Here is an 18,545-nt window from a genome sequence, read left to right on the forward strand (position 1 = left end):
AGTGCCCCCAAAGGAAGGCTTTGGGTACAAGAGAACTCCCCAGGGGAGCCTTTACGCAGCCCCACATGCAACTGGACCCTCCGGGTTCGCTGTTCCTGAGCAAACCTAAACGTATCCCTAGCCGTCATCGGAGACGAGTGAAAAATCAGGCCCCAGGAAATGCGTTCCGAGCCCCTTTGGACCATCCAAAAGTGCCCCCAAAGGAAGGCTTTGGGTACAAGTGAACTCCCCAGGGGAGCCTTTACGCAGCCCCACATGCAACTGGACCCTCCGGGTTCGCTGTTTCCGAGCATCCCTAAACTTAGCCCTAGCCGTCTTCAGAGACGACTGAAAAATCAGGCCCCAGGAAACGCGTTGCGAGACCCTTTCGCCTAATCAAAAGTGCCCCCAAAGGATGGCTTTGGGTACAAGTGAACTCCCCAGGGGAGTCTTTACGCAGCCCCACATGCAACTGGACCCTCCGGCTTCGCTGTTTCCGAGCATCCCTAAACATAACCCTAGCCGGCATCGAAGACGACTGAAAAATCAGGCCCCAGGAAATGCGTTCCGAGTCCTTTTCACCAATCCAAAAGTGCCCCCAAAGGAAGGCTTTGGGTACAAGTGAACTCCCCAGGGGAGCCTTTACGAAGCCCCACATGCAACTGGACCCTCCGGGTTCGCTGTTTCCGAGCATCCCTAAACATAGCTCTAGCCGTCATCGGAGACGAGTGAAAAATCAGGCCCCAGGAAATGCGTTCCGAGCCCCTTTGGACCATCCAAAAGTGCCCCCAAAGGAAGGCTTTGGGTACAAGAGAACTCCTCAGGGGAGCCTTTACGCAGCCCCACATGCAACTGGACCCTCCGGGTTCGCTGTTTCCGAGCATCCCTAAACATAGCCTTAGACGTCATTTGAGACGACTGAAAATCAGGCCCCAGGAAAAGCGTTGCGAGACCCTTTCGCCCAATCAAAAGTGCCCCCAAAGGAAGGCTTTGGGTACATCTGAAGTTCCCAGGGGAGCCTTTACGCAGCCCCACATGCAACTGGACCCTCCGGGTTCGCTGTTTCCGATCATCCCTAAACATATCCCTAGCCGGCATGGGAGAAGACTGAAAAATCAGGCTCCAGGAAACGCTTTGCGAGCCCTTTTCGCCCATCCAAAAGTGTCCCCAAAGGAAGGCTTTGGGTACAAGAGAACTCCCCAGGGGAGCCTTTACGCAGCCCCACATGCAACTGGACCCTCCGGGTTCGCTGTTTCCGAGCAACCCTAAACATAGCCCTAGCTGGCAAGGGAGTAGACTGAAAAACCGGGCCTCAGGAAATGCGTTTTAAGCCCCTTTGGACCATCCAAAAGTGTCACCAAAGGAAGGCTTGGGGTACAAGAGAACTCCCCAGGGGAGCCTTTACGCAGCCCCACATGAAACTGGACCCTCTGGGTTCGCTGTTCCTGAGCAAACCTAAACGTAGCCCTAGCCGTCATCGGAGACGAGTGAATAATCAGGCCCCAGGAAATGCGTTCCGAGCCCCTTTGGACCATCCAAAAGTGCCCCCAAAGGAAGGCTTTGGGTACATCTGAAGTTCCCAGGGGAGCCTTTACGCAGCCCCACATGCAACTGGACCCTCCGGGTTCGCTGTTTCCGAGCAACCCTAAACATAGCCCTAGCCGGCATCGAAGACGACTGAAAAATCAGGCCCAGGAAACGCGTTGTGAGCCCTTTTCGCCCATCCAAAAGTGTCCCCAAAGGAAGGCTTTGGGTACAAGAGAACTCCCCAGGGGAGCCTTTACGCAGCCCCACATGCAACTGGACCCTCCGGGTTCGCTGTTTCCGAGCAACCGTAAACATAGCCCTAGCTGGCATGGGAGTAGACTGAAAAACCGGGCCTCAGGAAATGCGTTGCAAGCCCCTTTGGACCATCCAAAAGTGCCCCAAAATGAAGGCTTTATGTACAAGTGAACTCCCCAGGGGAGCCTTTACGCAGCCCCACATGCAACTGGACCCTCCGGGTTCGCTGTTTCCGAGCATCCCTAAACATATCCCTAGCCGTCATCGGAGAGGAGTGAAAAATCAGGCCCCAGGAAATGTGTTCCGAGTCCTTTTCACCAATCCAAAAGTGCCCCCAAAGGAAGGCTTTGGGTACAAGTGAACTCCCCAGGGGAGCCTTTACGCAGCCCCACATGCAACTGGACCCTCCGGGTTCGCTGTTTCCGAGCATCCCTAAAGATATCCCTAGCCGTCATCGAAGACGACTGAAAAATCAGGCCCCAGGAAATGCGTTGCGAGCCCCTTTGGACCATCCAAAAGTGCCCCCAAAGGAAGGCTTTGGGTACAAGAGAACTCCCCAGGGGAGCCTTTATGCAGCCCCACATGCAACTGGACCCTCCGGGTTCGCTGTTTCCGAGCATCCCTAAACATAGCCCTAGCCGTCATCGGAGACGACTGAAAAATCAGGCCCCAGGAAACGCGTTGCGAGACCCTTTTCGCCAATTCAAAAGTGCCCCCAAAGGAAGGCTTTGGGTACAAGAGAACTACCCAGGGGAGCCTTTACGCAGCCCCACATGCAACTGGACCCTCTGGGTTCGCTGTTTCCGAGCATCCCTAAACATAGCCCTAGCCGGCATGGGAGTAGACTGAAAAACCGGGCCTCAGGAAATGCGTTGCAAGCCCCTTTGGACCATCCAAAAGTGTCACCAAAGGAAGGCTTTGGGTACAAGAGAACTCCCCAGGGGAGCCTTTACGCAGCCCCACATGAAACTGGACCCTCCGGGTTCGCTGTTCCTGAGCAAACCTAAACGTATCCCTAGCCGTCATCGGAGACGAGTGAAAAATCAGGCCCCAGGAAATGCGTTCCGAGCCCCTTTGGACCATCCAAAAGTGCCCCCAAAGGAAGGCTTTGGGTACAAGTGAACTCCCCAGGGGAGCCTTTACGCAGCCCCACATGCAACTGGACCCTCCGGGTTCGCTGTTTCCGAGCATCCCTAAACTTAGCCCTAGCCGTCTTCAGAGACGACTGAAAAATCAGGCCCCAGGAAACGCGTTGCGAGACCCTTTCGCCCAATCAAAAGTGCCCCCAAAGGAAGGCTTTGGGTACATCTGAAGTTCCCAGGGGAGCCTTTACGCAGCCCCACATGCAACTGGACCCTCCGGGTTCGCTGTTTCCGATCATCCCTAAACATATCCCTAGCCGGCATGGGAGAAGACTGAAAAATCAGGCCCCAGGAAACGCGTTGCGAGCCCTTTTCGCCCATCCAAAAGTGTCCCCAAAGGAAGGCTTTGGGTACAAGAGAACTCCCCAGGGGAGCCTTTACGCAGCCCCACATGCAACTGGACCCTCCGGGTTCGCTGTTTCCGAGCAACCCTAAACATAGCCCTAGCCGGCATGGGAGTAGACTGAAAAACCGGGCCTCACGAAATGCGTTTTAAGCCCCTTTGGACCATCCAAAAGTGTCACCAAAGGAAGGCTTGGGGTACAAGAGAACTCCCCAGGGGAGCCTTTACGCAGCCCCACATGAAACTGGACCCTCTGGGTTCGCTGTTCCTGAGCAAACCTAAACGTAGCCCTAGCCGTCATCGGAGACGAGTGAATAATCAGGCCCCAGGAAATGCGTTCCGAGCCCCTTTGGACCATCCAAAAGTGCCCCCAAAGGAAGGCTTTGGGTACATCTGAAGTTCCCAGGGGAGCCTTTACGCAGCCCCACATGCAACTGGACCCTCCGGGTTCGCTGTTTCCGAGCAACCCTAAACATAGCCCTAGCCGGCATCGAAGACGACTGAAAAATCAGGCCCAGGAAACGCGTTGTGAGCCCTTTTCGCCCATCCAAAAGTGTCCCCAAAGGAAGGCTTTGGGTACAAGAGAACTCCCCAGGGGAGCCTTTACGCAGCCCCACATGCAACTGGACCCTCCGGGTTCGCTGTTTCCGAGCAACCCTAAACATAGCCCTAGCCGGCATGGGAGTAGACTGAAAAACCGGGCCTCACGAAATGCGTTTTAAGCCCCTTTGGACCATCCAAAAGTGCCCCAAAATGAAGGCTTTATGTACAAGTGAACTCCCCAGGGGAGCCTTTACGCAGCCCCACATGCAACTGGACCCTCCGGGTTCGCTGTTTCCGAGCATCCCTAAACATATCCCTAGCCGTCATCGGAGAGGAGTGAAAAATCAGGCCCCAGGAAATGTGTTCCGAGTCCTTTTCACCAATCCAAAAGTGCCCCCAAAGGAAGGCTTTGGGTACAAGTGAACTCCCCAGGGGAGCCTTTACGCAGCCCCACATGCAACTGGACCCTCCGGGTTCGCTGTTTCCGAGCATCCCTAAAGATATCCCTAGCCGTCATCGAAGACGACTGAAAAATCAGGCCCCAGGAAATGCGTTGCGAGCCCCTTTGGACCATCCAAAAGTGCCCCCAAAGGAAGGCTTTGGGTACAAGAGAACTCCCCAGGGGAGCCTTTATGCAGCCCCACATGCAACTGGACCCTCCGGGTTCGCTGTTTCCGAGCATCCCTAAACATAGCCCTAGCCGTCATCGGAGACGACTGAAAAATCAGGCCCCAGGAAACGCGTTGCGAGACCCTTTTCGCCAATTCAAAAGTGCCCCCAAAGGAAGGCTTTGGGTACAAGAGAACTACCCAGGGGAGCCTTTACGCAGCCCCACATGCAACTGGACCCTCTGGGTTCGCTGTTTCCGAGCATCCCTAAACATAGCCCTAGCCGGCATGGGAGTAGACTGAAAAACCGGGCCTCAGGAAATGCGTTGCAAGCCCCTTTGGACCATCCAAAAGTGTCACCAAAGGAAGGCTTTGGGTACAAGAGAACTCCCCAGGGGAGCCTTTACGCAGCCCCACATGAAACTGGACCCTCCGGGTTCGCTGTTCCTGAGCAAACCTAAACGTATCCCTAGCCGTCATCGGAGACGAGTGAAAAATCAGGCCCCAGGAAATGCGTTCCGAGCCCCTTTGGACCATCCAAAAGTGCCCCCAAAGGAAGGCTTTGGGTACAAGTGAACTCCCCAGGGGAGCCTTTACGCAGCCCCACATGCAACTGGACCCTCCGGGTTCGCTGTTTCCGAGCATCCCTAAACTTAGCCCTAGCCGTCTTCAGAGACGACTGAAAAATCAGGCCCCAGGAAACGCGTTGCGAGACCCTTTCGCCCAATCAAAAGTGCCCCCAAAGGAAGGCTTTGGGTACATCTGAAGTTCCCAGGGGAGCCTTTACGCAGCCCCACATGCAACTGGACCCTCCGGGTTCGCTGTTTCCGATCATCCCTAAACATATCCCTAGCCGGCATGGGAGAAGACTGAAAAATCAGGCCCCAGGAAACGCGTTGCGAGCCCTTTTCGCCCATCCAAAAGTGTCCCCAAAGGAAGGCTTTGGGTACAAGAGAACTCCCCAGGGGAGCCTTTACGCAGCCCCACATGCAACTGGACCCTCCGGGTTCGCTGTTTCCGAGCAACCCTAAACATAGCCCTAGCCGGCATGGGAGTAGACTGAAAAACCGGGCCTCACGAAATGCGTTTTAAGCCCCTTTGGACCATCCAAAAGTGTCACCAAAGGAAGGCTTTGGGTACAAGAGAACTCCCCAGGGGAGCCTTTACGCAGCCCCACATGCAACTGGACCATCCGGGTTCGCTGTTCCTGAGCAAACCTAAACGTAACCCTAGCCGTCATCGGAGACGAGTGAAAAATCAGGCCCCAGGAAATGCGTTCCGAGCCCCTTTGGACCATCCAAAAGTGCCCCCAAAGGAAGGCTTTGGGTACATCTGAAGTTGCCCGGGGAGCCTTTACGCAGCCCCATATGCAACTGGACCCTCCGGGTTCGCTGTTTCCGAGCATCCCTAAACATAGCCCTAGCCGGCATCGAAGACGACTGAAAAATCAGGCCCCAGGAAACGCGTTGTGAGCCCTTTTCGCCCATCCAAAAGTGTCCCCAAAGGAAGGCTTTGGGTACAAGAGAACTCCCCAGGGGAGCCTTTACGCAGCCCCACATGCAACTGGACCCTCCGGGTTCGCTGCTTCCGAGCAACCCTAAACATAGCCCTAGCTGGCATGGGAGTAGACTGAAAAACCGGGCCTCAGGAAATGCGTTGCAAGCCCCTTTGGACCATCCAAAAGTGCCCCAAAATGAAGGCTTTATGTACAAGTGAACTCCCCAGGGGAGCCTTTACGCAGCCCCACATGCAACTGGACCCTCTGGGTTGTCTGTTTCCGAGCATCCCTAAACATAGCCCTAGCCGGCATCGAAGACGACTGAAAAATCAGGCCCCAGGAAATGCGTTCCGAGTCCTTTTCACCAATCCAAAAGTGCCCCCAAAGGAAGGCTTTGGGTACAAGTGAACTCCCCAGGGGAGCCTTTACGCAGCCCCACATGCAACTGGACCCTCTGGGTTCGCTGTTTCCGAGCATCCCTAAACATAGCCCTAGACGTCATTTGAGACGACTGAAAATCAGGCCTCAGGAAACGCGTTGCGAGACCCTTTCGCCCAATCAAAAGTGCCCCCAAAGGAAGGCTTTGAGTACATCTGAAGTTCCCAGGGGAGCCTTTACGCAGCCCCACATGCAACTGGACCCTCCGGGTTCGCTGTTTCCGATCATCCCTAAACATATCCCTAGCCGGCATGGGAGAAGACTGAAAAATCAGGCTCCAGGAAACGCTTTGCGAGCCCTTTTCGCCCATCCAAAAGTGTCCCCAAAGGAAGGCTTTGGGTACAAGAGAACTCCCCAGGGGAGCCTTTACGCAGCCCCACATGCAACTGGACCCTCCGGGTTCGCTGTTTCCGAGCATCCCTAAACTTAGCCCTAGCCGTCTTCAGAGACGACTGAAAAATCAGGCCCCAGGAAACGCGTTGCGAGACCCTTTCGCCTAATCAAAAGTGCCCCCAAAGGAAGGCTTTGGGTACAAGTGAACTCCCCAGGGGAGTCTTTACGCAGCCCCAGATGCAACTGGACCCTCCGGCTTCGCTGTTTCCGAGCATCCCTAAACATAACCCTAGCCGGCATCGAAGACGACTGAAAAATCAGGCCCCAGGATATGCGTTCCGAGTCCTTTTCACCAATCCAAAAGTGCCCCCAAAGGAAGGCTTTGGGTACAAGTGAACTCCCCAGGGGAGCCTTTACGAAGCCCCACATGCAACTGGACCCTCCGGGTTCGCTGTTTCCGAGCATCCCTAAACATAGCTCTAGCCGTCATCGGAGACGAGTGAAAAATCAGGCCCCAGGAAATGCGTTCCGAGCCCCTTTGGACCATCCAAAAGTGCCCCCAAAGGAAGGCTTTGGGTACAAGAGAACTCCTCAGGGGAGCCTTTACGCAGCCCCACATGCAACTGGACCCTCCGGGTTCGCTGTTTCCGAGCATCCCTAAACATAGCCTTAGACGTCATTTGAGACGACTGAAAATCAGGCCCCAGGAAAAGCGTTGCGAGACCCTTTCGCCCAATCAAAAGTGCCCCCAAAGGAAGGCTTTGGGTACAAGAGAACTACCCAGGGGAGCCTTTACGCAGCCCCACATGCAACTGGACCCTCTGGGTTCGCTGTTTCCGAGCATCCCTAAACATAGCCCTAGCCGGCATGGGAGTAGACTGAAAAACCGGGCCTCAGGAAATGCGTTGCAAGCCCCTTTGGACCATCCAAAAGTGTCACCAAAGGAAGGCTTTGGGTACAAGAGAACTCCCCAGGGGAGCCTTTACGCAGCCCCACATGAAACTGGACCCTCCGGGTTCGCTGTTTCCGAGCAACCCTAAACATAGCCCTAGCCGTCATCGGAGACGAGTGAAAAATCAGGCCCCAGGAAATGCGTTCCGAGCCCCTTTGGACCATCCAAAAGTGCCCCCAAAGGAAGGCTTTGGGTACAAGTGAACTCCCCAGGGGAGCCTTTACGCAGCCCCACATGCAACTGGACCCTCCGGGTTCGCTGTTTCCGAGCATCCCTAAACTTAGCCCTAGCCGTCTTCAGAGACGACTGAAAAATCAGGCCCCAGGAAACGCGTTGCGAGACCCTTTCGCCCAATCAAAAGTGCCCCCAAAGGAAGGCTTTGGGTACAAGTGAACTCCCCAGGGGAGCCTTTACGCAGCCCCACATGCAACTGGACCCTCCGGGTTCGCTGTTTCCGATCATCCCTAAACATATCCCTAGCCGGCATGGGAGAAGACTGAAAAATCAGGCCCCAGGAAACGCGTTGCGAGCCCTTTTCGCCCATCCAAAAGTGTCCCCAAAGGAAGGCTTTGGGTACAAGAGAACTCCCCAGGGGAGCCTTTACGCAGCCCCACATGCAACTGGACCCTCCGGGTTCGCTGTTTCCGAGCAACCCTAAACATAGCCCTAGCCGGCATGGGAGTAGACTGAAAAACCGGGCCTCACGAAATGCGTTTTAAGCCCCTTTGGACCATCCAAAAGTGTCACCAAAGGAAGGCTTTGGGTACAAGAGAACTCCCCAGGGGAGCCTTTACGCAGCCCCACATGCAACTGGACCATCCGGGTTCGCTGTTCCTGAGCAAACCTAAACGTAACCCTAGCCGTCATCGGAGACGAGTGAAAAATCAGGCCCCAGGAAATGCGTTCCGAGCCCCTTTGGACCATCCAAAAGTGCCCCCAAAGGAAGGCTTTGGGTACATCTGAAGTTGCCCGGGGAGCCTTTACGCAGCCCCATATGCAACTGGACCCTCCGGGTTCGCTGTTTCCGAGCATCCCTAAACATAGCCCTAGCCGGCATCGAAGACGACTGAAAAATCAGGCCCCAGGAAACGCGTTGTGAGCCCTTTTCGCCCATCCAAAAGTGTCACCAAAGGAAGGCTTTGGGTACAAGAGAACTCCCCAGGGGAGCCTTTACGCAGCCCCACATGCAACTGGACCCTCCGGGTTCGCTGCTTCCGAGCAACCCTAAACATAGCCCTAGCTGGCATGGGAGTAGACTGAAAAACCGGGCCTCAGGAAATGCGTTGCAAGCCCCTTTGGACCATCCAAAAGTGCCCCAAAATGAAGGCTTTATGTACAAGTGAACTCCCCAGGGGAGCCTTTACGCAGCCCCACATGCAACTGGACCCTCTGGGTTGTCTGTTTCCGAGCATCCCTAAACATAGCCCTAGCCGGCATCGAAGACGACTGAAAAATCAGGCCCCAGGAAATGCGTTCCGAGTCCTTTTCACCAATCCAAAAGTGCCCCCAAAGGAAGGCTTTGGGTACAAGTGAACTCCCCAGGGGAGCCTTTACGCAGCCCCACATGCAACTGGACCCTCTGGGTTCGCTGTTTCCGAGCATCCCTAAACATAGCCCTAGACGTCATTTGAGACGACTGAAAATCAGGCCTCAGGAAACGCGTTGCGAGACCCTTTCGCCCAATCAAAAGTGCCCCCAAAGGAAGGCTTTGAGTACATCTGAAGTTCCCAGGGGAGCCTTTACGCAGCCCCACATGCAACTGGACCCTCCGGGTTCGCTGTTTCCGATCATCCCTAAACATATCCCTAGCCGGCATGGGAGAAGACTGAAAAACCGGGCCTCAGGAAATGCGTTGCAAGCCCCTTTGGACCATCCAAAAGTGCCCCAAAATGAAGGCTTTATGTACAAGTGAACTCCCCAGGGGAGCCTTTACGCAGCCCCACATGCAACTGGACCCTCCGGGTTCGCTGTTTCCGAGCATCCCTAAACATATCCCTAGCCGTCATCGAAGACGACTGAAAAATCAGGCCCCAAAAAATGCGTTCCGAGTCCTTTTCACCAATCCAAAAGTGCCCCCAAAGGAAGGCTTTGGGTACAAGTGAACTCCCCAGGGGAGCCTTTACGCAGCCCCACATGCAACTGGACCCTCCGGGTTCGCTGTTTCCGAGCATCCCTAAACATATCCCTAGCCGTCATCGAAGACGACTGAAAAATCAGGCCCCAGGAAATGCGTTGCGAGCCCCTTTGGACCATCCAAAAGTGCCCCCAAAGGAAGGCTTTGGGTACAAGAGAACTCCCCAGGGGAGCCTTTATGCAGCCCCACATGCAACTGGACCCTCCGGGTTCGCTGTTTCCGAGCATCCCTAAACATAGCCCTAGCCGTCATCGGAGACGACTGAAAAATCAGGCCCCAGGAAACGCGTTGAGAGACCCTTTTCGCCAATTCAAAAGTGCCCCCAAAGGAAGGCTTTGGGTACAAGAGAACTCCCCAGGGGAGCCTTTACGCAGCCCCACATGCAACTGGACCCTCCGGGTTCGCTGTTTCCGAGCATCCCTAAATATAGCCCTAGCCGGCATGGGAGTAGACTGAAAAACCGGGCCTCAGGAAATGCGTTGCAAGCCCCTTTGGACCATCCAAAAGTGTCACCAAATGAAGGCTTTGGGTACAAGAGAACTCCCCAGGGGAGCCTTTACGCAGCCCCACATGCAACTGGACCCTCCGGGTTCGCTCTTTCCGAGCATCCCTAAACTTATCCCTAGCCGTCATCGGAGACTAGTGAAAAATCAGGCCCCAGGAAATGCGTTACGAGCCCTTTTAGCCCATCCAAAAGTGCCCCCAAAGGAAGGCTTTGGGTACAAGTGAACTCCCCAGGGGAGCCTTTACGCAGCCCCACATGCAACTGGACCCTCCGGGTTCGCTGTTTCCGATCATCCCTAAACATATCCCTAGCCGGCATGGGAGAAGACTGAAAAATCAGGCCCCAGGAAACGCGTTGCGAGCCCTTTTCGCCCATCCAAAAGTGTCCCCAAAGGAAGGCTTTGGGTACAAGAGAACTCCCCAGGGGAGCCTTTACGCAGCCCCACATGCAACTGGACCCTCCGGGTTCGCTGTTTCCGAGCAACCCTAAACATAGCCCTAGCCGGCATGGGAGTAGACTGAAAAACCGGGCCTCACGAAATGCGTTTTAAGCCCCTTTGGACCATCCAAAAGTGTCACCAAAGGAAGGCTTTGGGTACAAGAGAACTCCCCAGGGGAGCCTTTACGCAGCCCCACATGCAACTGGACCATCCGGGTTCGCTGTTCCTGAGCAAACCTAAACGTAACCCTAGCCGTCATCGGAGACGAGTGAAAAATCAGGCCCCAGGAAATGCGTTCCGAGCCCCTTTGGACCATCCAAAAGTGCCCCCAAAGGAAGGCTTTGGGTACATCTGAAGTTGCCCGGGGAGCCTTTACGCAGCCCCATATGCAACTGGACCCTCCGGGTTCGCTGTTTCCGAGCATCCCTAAACATAGCCCTAGCCGGCATCGAAGACGACTGAAAAATCAGGCCCCAGGAAACGCGTTGTGAGCCCTTTTCGCCCATCCAAAAGTGTCCCCAAAGGAAGGCTTTGGGTACAAGAGAACTCCCCAGGGGAGCCTTTACGCAGCCCCACATGCAACTGGACCCTCCGGGTTCGCTGCTTCCGAGCAACCCTAAACATAGCCCTAGCTGGCATGGGAGTAGACTGAAAAACCGGGCCTCAGGAAATGCGTTGCAAGCCCCTTTGGACCATCCAAAAGTGCCCCAAAATGAAGGCTTTATGTACAAGTGAACTCCCCAGGGGAGCCTTTACGCAGCCCCACATGCAACTGGACCCTCTGGGTTGTCTGTTTCCGAGCATCCCTAAACATAGCCCTAGCCGGCATCGAAGACGACTGAAAAATCAGGCCCCAGGAAATGCGTTCCGAGTCCTTTTCACCAATCCAAAAGTGCCCCCAAAGGAAGGCTTTGGGTACAAGTGAACTCCCCAGGGGAGCCTTTACGCAGCCCCACATGCAACTGGACCCTCTGGGTTCGCTGTTTCCGAGCATCCCTAAACATAGCCCTAGACGTCATTTGAGACGACTGAAAATCAGGCCTCAGGAAACGCGTTGCGAGACCCTTTCGCCCAATCAAAAGTGCCCCCAAAGGAAGGCTTTGAGTACATCTGAAGTTCCCAGGGGAGCCTTTACGCAGCCCCACATGCAACTGGACCCTCCGGGTTCGCTGTTTCCGATCATCCCTAAACATATCCCTAGCCGGCATGGGAGAAGACTGAAAAATCAGGCTCCAGGAAACGCTTTGCGAGCCCTTTTCGCCCATCCAAAAGTGTCCCCAAAGGAAGGCTTTGGGTACAAGAGAACTCCCCAGGGGAGCCTTTACGCAGCCCCACATGCAACTGGACCCTCCGGGTTCGCTGTTTCCGAGCATCCCTAAACTTAGCCCTAGCCGTCTTCAGAGACGACTGAAAAATCAGGCCCCAGGAAACGCGTTGCGAGACCCTTTCGCCTAATCAAAAGTGCCCCCAAAGGAAGGCTTTGGGTACAAGTGAACTCCCCAGGGGAGTCTTTACGCAGCCCCAGATGCAACTGGACCCTCCGGCTTCGCTGTTTCCGAGCATCCCTAAACATAACCCTAGCCGGCATCGAAGACGACTGAAAAATCAGGCCCCAGGATATGCGTTCCGAGTCCTTTTCACCAATCCAAAAGTGCCCCCAAAGGAAGGCTTTGGGTACAAGTGAACTCCCCAGGGGAGCCTTTACGAAGCCCCACATGCAACTGGACCCTCCGGGTTCGCTGTTTCCGAGCATCCCTAAACATAGCTCTAGCCGTCATCGGAGACGAGTGAAAAATCAGGCCCCAGGAAATGCGTTCCGAGCCCCTTTGGACCATCCAAAAGTGCCCCCAAAGGAAGGCTTTGGGTACAAGAGAACTCCTCAGGGGAGCCTTTACGCAGCCCCACATGCAACTGGACCCTCCGGGTTCGCTGTTTCCGAGCATCCCTAAACATAGCCTTAGACGTCATTTGAGACGACTGAAAATCAGGCCCCAGGAAAAGCGTTGCGAGACCCTTTCGCCCAATCAAAAGTGCCCCCAAAGGAAGGCTTTGGGTACAAGAGAACTACCCAGGGGAGCCTTTACGCAGCCCCACATGCAACTGGACCCTCTGGGTTCGCTGTTTCCGAGCATCCCTAAACATAGCCCTAGCCGGCATGGGAGTAGACTGAAAAACCGGGCCTCAGGAAATGCGTTGCAAGCCCCTTTGGACCATCCAAAAGTGTCACCAAAGGAAGGCTTTGGGTACAAGAGAACTCCCCAGGGGAGCCTTTACGCAGCCCCACATGAAACTGGACCCTCCGGGTTCGCTGTTTCCGAGCAACCCTAAACATAGCCCTAGCCGTCATCGGAGACGAGTGAAAAATCAGGCCCCAGGAAATGCGTTCCGAGCCCCTTTGGACCATCCAAAAGTGCCCCCAAAGGAAGGCTTTGGGTACAAGTGAACTCCCCAGGGGAGCCTTTACGCAGCCCCACATGCAACTGGACCCTCCGGGTTCGCTGTTTCCGAGCATCCCTAAACTTAGCCCTAGCCGTCTTCAGAGACGACTGAAAAATCAGGCCCCAGGAAACGCGTTGCGAGACCCTTTCGCCCAATCAAAAGTGCCCCCAAAGGAAGGCTTTGGGTACATCTGAAGTTCCCAGGGGAGCCTTTACGCAGCCCCACATGCAACTGGACCCTCCGGGTTCGCTGTTTCCGATCATCCCTAAACATATCCCTAGCCGGCATGGGAGAAGACTGAAAAATCAGGCCCCAGGAAACGCGTTGCGAGCCCTTTTCGCCCATCCAAAAGTGTCCCCAAAGGAAGGCTTTGGGTACAAGAGAACTCCCCAGGGGAGCCTTTACGCAGCCCCACATGCAACTGGACCCTCCGGGTTCGCTGTTTCCGAGCAACCCTAAACATAGCCCTAGCCGGCATGGGAGTAGACTGAAAAACCGGGCCTCACGAAATGCGTTTTAAGCCCCTTTGGACCATCCAAAAGTGTCACCAAAGGAAGGCTTTGGGTACAAGAGAACTCCCCAGGGGAGCCTTTACGCAGCCCCACATGCAACTGGACCATCCGGGTTCGCTGTTCCTGAGCAAACCTAAACGTAACCCTAGCCGTCATCGGAGACGAGTGAAAAATCAGGCCCCAGGAAATGCGTTCCGAGCCCCTTTGGACCATCCAAAAGTGCCCCCAAAGGAAGGCTTTGGGTACATCTGAAGTTGCCCGGGGAGCCTTTACGCAGCCCCATATGCAACTGGACCCTCCGGGTTCGCTGTTTCCGAGCATCCCTAAACATAGCCCTAGCCGGCATCGAAGACGACTGAAAAATCAGGCCCCAGGAAACGCGTTGTGAGCCCTTTTCGCCCATCCAAAAGTGTCCCCAAAGGAAGGCTTTGGGTACAAGAGAACTCCCCAGGGGAGCCTTTACGCAGCCCCACATGCAACTGGACCCTCCGGGTTCGCTGCTTCCGAGCAACCCTAAACATAGCCCTAGCTGGCATGGGAGTAGACTGAAAAACCGGGCCTCAGGAAATGCGTTGCAAGCCCCTTTGGACCATCCAAAAGTGCCCCAAAATGAAGGCTTTATGTACAAGTGAACTCCCCAGGGGAGCCTTTACGCAGCCCCACATGCAACTGGACCCTCTGGGTTGTCTGTTTCCGAGCATCCCTAAACATAGCCCTAGCCGGCATCGAAGACGACTGAAAAATCAGGCCCCAGGAAATGCGTTCCGAGTCCTTTTCACCAATCCAAAAGTGCCCCCAAAGGAAGGCTTTGGGTACAAGTGAACTCCCCAGGGGAGCCTTTACGCAGCCCCACATGCAACTGGACCCTCTGGGTTCGCTGTTTCCGAGCATCCCTAAACATAGCCCTAGACGTCATTTGAGACGACTGAAAATCAGGCCTCAGGAAACGCGTTGCGAGACCCTTTCGCCCAATCAAAAGTGCCCCCAAAGGAAGGCTTTGAGTACATCTGAAGTTCCCAGGGGAGCCTTTACGCAGCCCCACATGCAACTGGACCCTCCGGGTTCGCTGTTTCCGATCATCCCTAAACATATCCCTAGCCGGCATGGGAGAAGACTGAAAAACCGGGCCTCAGGAAATGCGTTGCAAGCCCCTTTGGACCATCCAAAAGTGCCCCAAAATGAAGGCTTTATGTACAAGTGAACTCCCCAGGGGAGCCTTTACGCAGCCCCACATGCAACTGGACCCTCCGGGTTCGCTGTTTCCGAGCATCCCTAAACATATCCCTAGCCGTCATCGAAGACGACTGAAAAATCAGGCCCCAAAAAATGCGTTCCGAGTCCTTTTCACCAATCCAAAAGTGCCCCCAAAGGAAGGCTTTGGGTACAAGTGAACTCCCCAGGGGAGCCTTTACGCAGCCCCACATGCAACTGGACCCTCCGGGTTCGCTGTTTCCGAGCATCCCTAAACATATCCCTAGCCGTCATCGAAGACGACTGAAAAATCAGGCCCCAGGAAATGCGTTGCGAGCCCCTTTGGACCATCCAAAAGTGCCCCCAAAGGAAGGCTTTGGGTACAAGAGAACTCCCCAGGGGAGCCTTTATGCAGCCCCACATGCAACTGGACCCTCCGGGTTCGCTGTTTCCGAGCATCCCTAAACATAGCCCTAGCCGTCATCGGAGACGACTGAAAAATCAGGCCCCAGGAAACGCGTTGAGAGACCCTTTTCGCCAATTCAAAAGTGCCCCCAAAGGAAGGCTTTGGGTACAAGAGAACTCCCCAGGGGAGCCTTTACGCAGCCCCACATGCAACTGGACCCTCCGGGTTCGCTGTTTCCGAGCATCCCTAAATATAGCCCTAGCCGGCATGGGAGTAGACTGAAAAACCGGGCCTCAGGAAATGCGTTGCAAGCCCCTTTGGACCATCCAAAAGTGTCACCAAATGAAGGCTTTGGGTACAAGAGAACTCCCCAGGGGAGCCTTTACGCAGCCCCACATGCAACTGGACCCTCCGGGTTCGCTGTTCCTGAGCAAACCTAAACGTAGCCCTAGCCGTCATCGGAGACGAGTGAAAAATCAGGCCCCAGGAAATGCGTTGCGAGCCCCTTTGGACCATCCAAAAGTGCCCCCAAAGGAAGGCTTTGGGTACAAGTGAACTCCCCAGGGGAGCCTTTACGCAGCCCCACATGCAACTAGACCATCCGGGTTCGCTGTTTCCGAGCAACCCTAAACATAGCCCCAGCCGGCATCGAAGACGCCTGAAAAATCAGACCCCAGGATACGTGTTGCGAGCCATTTTCGCCCATTCAAAAGTGCCCCCAAAGGAAGGCTTTGGGTACAAGAGAACTCCCCAGGGGAGCCTTTACGCAGCCCCACATGCAACTGGACCCTCCGGGTTCGCTGTTTCCGAGCATCCCTAAACATAGCCCTAGCTGGCATGGGAGTAGACTGAAAAACAGTGCCTCAGGAAATGCTTTGCAAGCCCCTTTGGACCATCCAAAAGTGCCCCCAAAGGAAGGCTTAGGGTACAAGTGAACTCCCCAGGGGAGCCTTAACGCAGCCCCACATGCAACTGGACCCTCCGGGTTCGCTGTTTCCGAGCATCCCTAAACATAGCGCTAGCCGTCATTTGAGACGACTGAAAAATCAGGCCCCAGGAAACGCGTTGCAAGCCCCTTTGGACGATCCAAAAGTGCCCCCAAAGGAAGGCTTTGGGTACATCTGAAGTTCCCAGGGGAGCCTTTACGCAGCCCCACATGCAACTGGACCCTCCGGGTTCGCTGTTTCCGAGCATCCCTAAACATATCCCTAGCCGGTATCGAAGACGACTGAAAAATCAGGCCCCAGGAAATGCGTTCCGAGTCCTTTTCACCAATCCAAAAGTGCCCCCAAAGGAAGGCTTTGGGTACAAGTGAACTCCCCAGGGGAGCCTTTACGCAGCCCCACATGCAACTGGACCCTCCGGGTTCGCTGTTTCCGAGCATCCCTAAACATAGCGCTAGCCGTCATTTGAGACGACTGAAAAATCAGGCCCCAGGAAACGCGTTGCGAGACCCTTTCGCCCATCCAAAAGTGCCCCCAAAGGAAGGCTTTGGGTACATCTGAAGTTCCCAGGGGAGCCTTTACGCAGCCCCACATGCAACTGGACCCTCCGGGTTCGCTGTTTCCGAGCATCCCTAAACATAGCCCTAGCCGTCATCGGAGACGACTGAAAAATCAGGCCCCAGGAAACGCGTTGCGAGCCCTTTTCGCCAATTCAAAAGTGCCCCCAAAGGAAGGCTTTGGGTACAAGTGAACTCCCCAGGGGAGCCTTTACGCAGCGCCACATGCAACTGGACCCTCCGGCTTCGCTGTTTCCGAGCAACCCTTAACATATGCCTAGCCGGCATGGGAGTAGACTGAAAAACTGGGCCTCAGGAAATGCGTTGCAAGCCCCTTTGGTCCATCCAAAAGTGCCCCAAAATGAAGGCTTTATGTACAAGTGAACTCCCCAGGGGAGCCTTTACGCAGCCCCACATGCAACTGGACCCTCCGGGTTCGCTGTTTCCGAGCATCCCTAAACATAGCCATAGCCGGCATGGGAGTAGACTGAAAAACCGGGCCTCAGGAAATGCGTTGCAAGCCCCTTTGGACGATCCAAAAGTGTCACCAAAGGAAGGCTTTGGGTACAAGAGAACTCCCCAGGGGAGCCTTTACGCAGCCCCACATGCAACTGGACGCTCCGGGTTCGCTGTTCCTGAGCAAACCTAAACGTAGCCCTAGCCGTCATAGGAGACGAGTGAAAAATCAGGCCCCAGGAAATGCGTTCCGAGCCCCTTTGGACCATCCAAAAGTGCCCCCAAAGGAAGGCTTTGGGTACATCTGAAGTTCCCCGGGGAGCCTTTACGCAGCCCCACATGCAACTAGACCATCCGGGTTCGCTGTTTCCGAGCAACCCTAAACATAGCCCTAGCCGGCATCGAAGACGACTGAAAAATCAGGCCCCAGGATACGCATTGCGAGCCCTTTTCGCCCATCCAAAAGTGCCCCCAAAGGAGGGCTTTGGGTACAAGAGAACTCCCCAGGGGAGCCTTTACGCAGCCCCACATGCAACTGGACCCTCCGGGTTCGCTGTTTCCGAGCATCCCTAAACATAGCCCTAGCCGGCATGGGAGTAGACTGAAAAACCGAGCCTCAGGAAATGCTTTGCAAGCCCTTCTGGACCATTCAAAAGTGTCACCAAAGGAAGGCTTTGGGTACAAGTGTACTCCCCAGGGGAGCCTTTACACAGCCCCACATGCAACTGGACCCTCCGGGTTCGCTGTTCCTGAGCAAACCTAAACTTATCCCTAGGCGTCATCGGAGACGAGTGAAAAATCAGGCCCCAGGAAATGCGTTCCGAGCCCCTTTGGACCATCCAAAAGTGCCCCCAAAGGAAGGCTTTGGGTACATCTGAAGTTCCCAGGGGAGCCTTTACGCAGCCCCACATGCAACTGGACCCTCCGGGTTCGCTGTTTCCGAGCATCCCTAAACATAGCCCTAGCCGGCATCGAAGACGATTGAAAAATCTGGCTCCAGGAAATGTGTTGCGAGACCTTTTCGCCCATCCAAAAGTGCCCCCAAAGGAAGGCTTTGGGTACAAGAGAACTCCCCAGGGGAGCCTTTACGCAGCCCCACATGCAACTGGACCCTCCGGGTTCGCTGTTTCCGAGCATCCCTAAACATAACCCTAGCCGGCATCGAAGACGACTGAAAAATCAGGCCCCAGGAAATGCGTTCCGAGTCCTTTTCACCAATCCAAAAGTGCCCCCAAAGGAAGGCTTTGGGTACAAGTGAACTCCCCAGGGGAGCCTTTACGCAGCGCCACATGCAACTGGACCCTCCGGGTTCGCTGTTTCCGAGCATCCCTAAACATATCCCTA

Source organism: Anas platyrhynchos, chromosome 3, assembly GCF_047663525.1.
Source record: "Anas platyrhynchos isolate ZD024472 breed Pekin duck chromosome 3, IASCAAS_PekinDuck_T2T, whole genome shotgun sequence".
In the NCBI taxonomy this organism is placed as follows: Eukaryota; Metazoa; Chordata; class Aves; order Anseriformes; family Anatidae; genus Anas; species Anas platyrhynchos.